Below are 6,296 nucleotides of genomic sequence, written 5' to 3' on the forward strand. Positions count from 1 at the left end.
GAACATTGAACAATCCTCGAACCCCGGGGAAAGCCAGCCCACAGCTTAAATAGCCTCTGGGTAGCCAACCCAGGCGTGCCACGGGGGCAATGCAGATAGGTCCACATACATGGAAGCAAGCCAGATCCTCGGCCTTAGCCAAATGTGGAGTTGTTCGTGACAGAGAGCACTCACCATCGGGAAGGTGGAAGGCGAAAACCAGCTCCATCTTTAAGGCATAGCATTCCGCAGCTCTCTACAGTTCCCCCTTTTTGTTTTAGACGCATCAGGCAAGAGTAGAGGTCTGATCTCTGATATTAGAAATAAATTGGGACTTTGTACAGATGTTCATTTAGGTGTCATCCACCCAAAGAGCATCAGACCAGTCCGATACCTTTTTCTCAGAGGCGGGACCTGGGGCATCAACCCGCATGCAATCAGACATGCTCTTCTCTGGGTCCAAAGCGGCTGACCCTGAGTGCAGTGATACAGCCATGATCATTCAGGCCTTTACAGCCATTGAAGCAGGACAGTCTCCCCAAGCATGGTTGGATACCATAAAAAGCTAAAATGATACGCTCAGGATGCGAGGCTAAGCATTGCTGTGTTTTGATTTGCTAGGACATACATTGGTTTCTATTAAACTTAATACATCAGTCATTTAAGTACATTATTTTTCAGTCATTTTTCAAAAATGTGTATAAATTGTACTGTAATTTTGCACCAATATTACAAGTGTTTCATCTTTGTCCTAAAAAGCAATATAAGAAAAGCTATAGTGCTCACTTTGGCAGCACATATACTAAAATTGGAACGATACAGAGATTAGCATGACCCCTCTGCAAGGATGACACACAAATTTGTAAAGAAAAGTAATATAATTTTTATTTCTATAAATGTGCATAAAGCATCTCACAGTAAAAAATTAAATGGCGCCCATGAAAAACAGTACAACAGGTCGATTTTAATTTTGAAATGAAATCTTAAAGTCAAGACTGCACTCTTTTTCTAATAACAATCATTTGCATTCATTTGGTCTAAGGATAAGTGACCTTAAAATTAGACAGGGAAGTGTCTACAGTTCATAAACACTTTCAAGAAACTGGGAGGATACAATGCTAACACAAAATCAGTAGCTTTCCCATATACAAATATATTGAGAAAGAAAACATAGAAACAACACTCTTAGCCTTTTAAGTAACAAAAGTAACACGATGTACAAAAGAACAGCCAACACCTTTTGAGGCAATAGTCTTAAAAACTACAAAATATCTCAGGTTACCCTTATCAAGCAAGTCAAAAATTTGTATCATAAAATGTTAAGATATTTAAGAAACAAAGTGAAGATATCAGAACATGAATGAACTTCAATGTTCATGAATTATTAGAATTAATAGAGTAAAAAATGGCCATCCTACCAAAAGCAATCTAAAGAATCAAATTTAATGATTATAAAAATTCCAAGAAATTCATCAAAGTACTTGAAAGAACAAGTTTCTTTTAGTTTTTCCAAGGATTTATTTTTAATATTCTAAAATCTTCATATTTACCAAAACATCTGAAACATACGCATTTCTTCATTTCCAGATCTAATTAACATACAATCCATATATAAGATATCCTGTGGAGTAATTAAATAAACTAGGCTCTTGTTGATTAATAGATAACGAAGAGTCAAGTTGATATAGTTTAGAGATAAAAAGAAAAGTTGTTCTATGTCCTTCAAAAATTCTGGAGCTCCTGAATTTTTGAAAGATCTCCTCCAGATCTTTCACCTCCCCCTTCATTCATAACATTCCCTGCACTCTGCCCATAGTTTGGCTATGAGTCTCAGCATCTGCTTTGAAACCCTGCTGGGTAGAGTCTTTCAGAGGCCTTCTGTGGTAGGTCCCTGTACTATTTCCAAGGAGAGCAATAGAACCTAAAAAACAGGAACAGGTGTCTTTTCTGACACTGATCCTCCAACCAATGACCATGCATGGAGATAACCTAGAACCCCTGCACAGATGTAGCCCATGGCAGCTCAGTCACCAAGTGGGTATCCTAGTAAGGGGAACAGGGTCTATAACATGAACTCAATGGCTGGCTCTTTGATATCCTTCCCCTGAGGAGAGGGGCAGCCTTACCAGGCCACAGAAGAAGACAATGCAGACAGTCCTGATGAGACCTGATAGACTAGGGTCAGATGGAAAGTGAGGAGGACCTCCCCTATCAGTAGACTTGGGGAGGGGGAGGGGAGGAGAAGAGGGACAGAGGGTGGAATTATTAGGGGACAAAGGAGGAGTATACAGCTGAGATACAAAATGATTAAGTTGTAATAATAAATATACAAATAAAAAGGGAAAAAGAATATTTCTGTTTGTTTTTTTTTTCTTTTTCTTTTTCTTTTTCTTTTTTTGCTTCTTATCTTATCTATAGGAGTTCCTGCCTGGAATAAAGAGCTCAGAGAATGAACACAGCTAAAGTTGTGTTCATTCTTGTTTGTCCCTTTTTTCTTCTTCCTCTTCTGTACAAATACTTGCCTGCTGGTTTGAGAAATGTATTGCCCTGTGACTCCATTCAGGAATCAAGACTTCTGGCAGTGAGATGGATCAGTGGGTAAAGGGACTTGTTGCTAAGGTAAAGAAGTATTTCCATCTCTCAAGACACTATGAAACATAAGAATATCGGCTAAAACTGGATGGAGCTCTCGAGAGTTCTCTTAGTTGTGCTTTTAACATTCATCACACATTCATTAGTCCTGATGTCAATAGCTTTCTCTTAAGTCTGGAGACTGCTTTCTTCCTCTTCACAGAATATGTCTCTAAAAATGACTTGAATATTTATGTCTATCAAAAATCAAAACAAAACAAAAATAAAAAGGAAACTGAAAATTACCATGTCTACTTCTACTTCCTGATAATGGACTAGATTAATTTGCACTTTAGTTTCTAATGACCCGCTTTTCTCTGGTCTGAGGTGTTCTTATCTATTAATCTAGTGATTTTTTGTTTACTTGAAAATAGATCTTCTCTTACATAATGCATTCAGACATGCAGTTTTATATGTGGATAAAACTGCTTACCAATGGGTAAGCAAACTATATTCCATATAGATAGAGAGTATTTGTTAAGAATAAGTAACAAGAAGTGAGTGCTGGATCTTCATGGGAAGGAGAAATAAAATATGTAATTAAGGATGAATGGGTTTAAACTAGAGTGAGAATATCAAACTGGGTGGGTGAGATAAGAGATGTTCAAGGAAGAAAATACGGAGAGTGATGTTTAAAACTAGGAGACATTTTAGTGGTCATATAGAAACTTAATACAGTAGAATTTTCCTTAAAGTACATACAAATATGAAGTTGATATAAATAAAATAAATCACATAGGAGACTGAGCCACAACTGTATATCTGTTGTCACCATTGAAGCTTTCAGTTCCAGGAAAGGGTTACATCTAACTCAGTTATTGGCTACAGGTATCCCATAAAAATCCCCAAGTAATCCAGGTTATTGCCAAGACTACTGATTGTTCTCTGCAATCTGAAAAAAAGATCCCTGTTCCTGAAGACAATACCCACACAATTCACTGAACATAGAGAATTTGTGCCTAGCTATTTCTAGAGTGCTTATAGCTGCAGAGTAGTGTTCGTGTCACCGGAAGTTACTGTATACATGTGCAGGTTAGATTTATGTCAACCTGAAACACCTTAGTCATCTGAGAGGAAGGAACAGCAACGGAGAAGATGTCTCCAAAAGACCGTGTTGTGGGACAACCTAACTAGTGTTCATGGAGGTGGGAGGCAGCCCACTGAAGGCTGTGCCACCCCTGTGATGGCAGGCCTGGGTTCTATAAGATAGCAGGTGGAGCAAACCTTGCGAAGCAAGCCAGTAAGCAGCACGCCTGCATGGTGTCCACGTCAGCTCCTGCCGGTTCCTGCCCTGTTTGAGTTCCTTTCCTGAATTCCTTTGATAATGAACAGGAATATGGAAGCAAAAGCAGAATAAACACCTTCCTTCCCAACTTGGTTTTTAATCAATGTGTTATGTTGCTGCAATAGAAACCTTATGACAGTGTGCTACCAAAGGAGAAAAATAAACAGCGAGCCAACTACAATGGTGATCTGGAGTCAACATTCACGGGTCAAATAATTGTCCAGCACTTCTTGTAATAACCACCCAATATCTTATCTGATTTATGGCTTGCTCCATGATGTAGGACCCAAAACCTGAAACTAAACTGGTTAATAACCTTTGGGTAAAAATGCAATTGTTCTGCTAACGGAACATAGCAATAAAAGGACTTCTGAGGACAGTCTGCTATTCTCACAAATCTGTTCCTTGCTCAGCCATCATTAAGCTATCTACAATTGACAACCAGCTGAAAATCAAAATATAGTGTTCTTCAGGTGAGTGTCAGTGTGAAAACTAGCTAGTTCTTGCTCGGCAGTAGATGTCCTACACAAAAAGAACTCAGTGGCATCTTTGGAGGTTCTTGTCTGATAATGTTTATCAAGTCATTTTTCTTTTTTTTATTCTTTGCTTTCCAGATCCTGTTCATATATATTATGGCTTCAGGTCTTATATTTTATGAGATTCCTATAAGTGTGACATGTGTGTTTCAGGCTTCTCTATTAGCTACTTTTAATTTGTTTTTTTTTTCTTTTTGTCCTATTCAGATTTATTTACTTTTCATTTATCTATTTATTTATTTATTATTGTTTATTATTATTATTAGTTACATTTTATTAACTCTGTATACCCACTGTATCCCACTCCCTTATTCCCTCCCTCCCTCAGCTTCTCCATGCACCTTTCCAAGTCCATGGATTGGGGATTTAATTTTCTTTTATATCACTGGTTTTTATTTTATTTCATCATTAATCCTCAGATGCCTCTTTTTATTCTAATGAGATACAGACACTATGGATTCCAATTATAGGAGAGGTGGGGGTAATTGGGAAGAGTAAAGGGAATGGAAACAGTAATCAGAATACATTCTACATAAAGATATATTTAAGAAACAGAAAAAGAAATGACATGGTCAAATTATTGTTCAAATAAATGTACAGTTTATTATATAGATTAAAATTATATAGTTCTTGTCATGAATTTCATAACATTTCAACAGAAAGATATTAGCAAGGCATTGCTCTATATCCACTGTTACTTGGGAGTCGTATGAAGGTCAGAGCCTGAAAATGCAAAGCTTTAAAAATGTGAATGTTATGTAGGGATGAACATAGAAAGTTGTGACAGGATAGTTGTATAATCCAGATCTTGGCAGGACAACAGCTATTTAGAATATATATTTTATGAACTAGATAAAAGCTGAAAGCAGACAGTAGCTGTCATGTGTTATTGTTGATCTGTCTCCTCTAAGACAACATGGAAAGGAACTAGAAGTCCTCAGCTAACAGAAATGAGCCTGCAAATACAAAGACGGTAACAAGGACACTGAAGTCAACAAAGCATGATGAAGTTACAGTCATAAGCACTAAATTAAGGTCTCCCATTTTGTAAAAATAAGCAAATTAATATGTGACATTCACTTACTTTCTATATACTGATGAAATCTTTCAGAATAACATAAATGATGGAAATACCTATTAAGTCATATCATTACATATGTTTAACTTTATTTTTTATGCTTGTTTCCTTCACAAGGTTAAATTATGTATAGAAAAGTACATTTAACTAAAGTTAAGTATAGAATTATTCACCATGCTTCATTTCTTCCTTGGCTATTCTAACTACTTTGGTTACACTTTAATTTTTTTCTTAATGTCATTGTCAACAAATCTTTGCTTTGAAAAACAAATTTTAAACGAGCACACTTAACCAATTTAGTTCCTTTTATTGTGGAGTTGGTAGTCTTACTGTAACTCACTGCTCGTTTTCTTTTAATTTTTGTTGGGAAATTATCTGCATGCTATGTTTTCTTGGGCGTAGTTGTTTTCGTTGGATTGGAGTTTTCCTTCTAGTATCTTCTGTAGGGCTTGTATGTGGTGTAGATATTGCTTAAATTTAGTTTTGTCATGGAATATTTTGTTTTCTCCATTTATGTTGATTGAAAGCTTTGCAGGGTTTAGTAGACAAAACAAAATAACATGAATATGGAAAAGCAGCATAAAAAGAGAGGTGGAAAAAAGAGGACTTGTTGACCCAAGAATGCCATCTACAATTATTTAAACCATGTGTCACAGGGTATAATAAGAGTTTGGAGATAACCTAGAACCTCTGCTCAGATGTAGCCCATGGCAGTTCAGTGTCCAAGTGGGTTACATAGTAATGGGAAGAGGGACTGCCTCTGACAAAATCTGATTGGCCTGCTCTT

At 36.8% G+C, this 6,296-nt stretch overlaps 1 non-coding gene across 1 annotated transcript; it reads left to right on the forward strand.

Annotated features, from left to right (window-relative positions):
• The first annotated feature begins 757 nt into the window (after nucleotides 1-757).
• Nucleotides 758-864, forward strand: LOC132656760 (U6 spliceosomal RNA). The gene has a single exon (XR_009594452.1). It is a non-coding gene; the product is annotated as a U6 spliceosomal RNA (small nuclear RNA).
• Nucleotides 865-6,296: the final 5,432 nt, after the last annotated feature.

Source organism: Meriones unguiculatus, chromosome 9 (genome assembly GCF_030254825.1).
Source record: "Meriones unguiculatus strain TT.TT164.6M chromosome 9, Bangor_MerUng_6.1, whole genome shotgun sequence".
NCBI lineage: Eukaryota > Metazoa > Chordata > Mammalia > Rodentia > Muridae > Meriones > Meriones unguiculatus.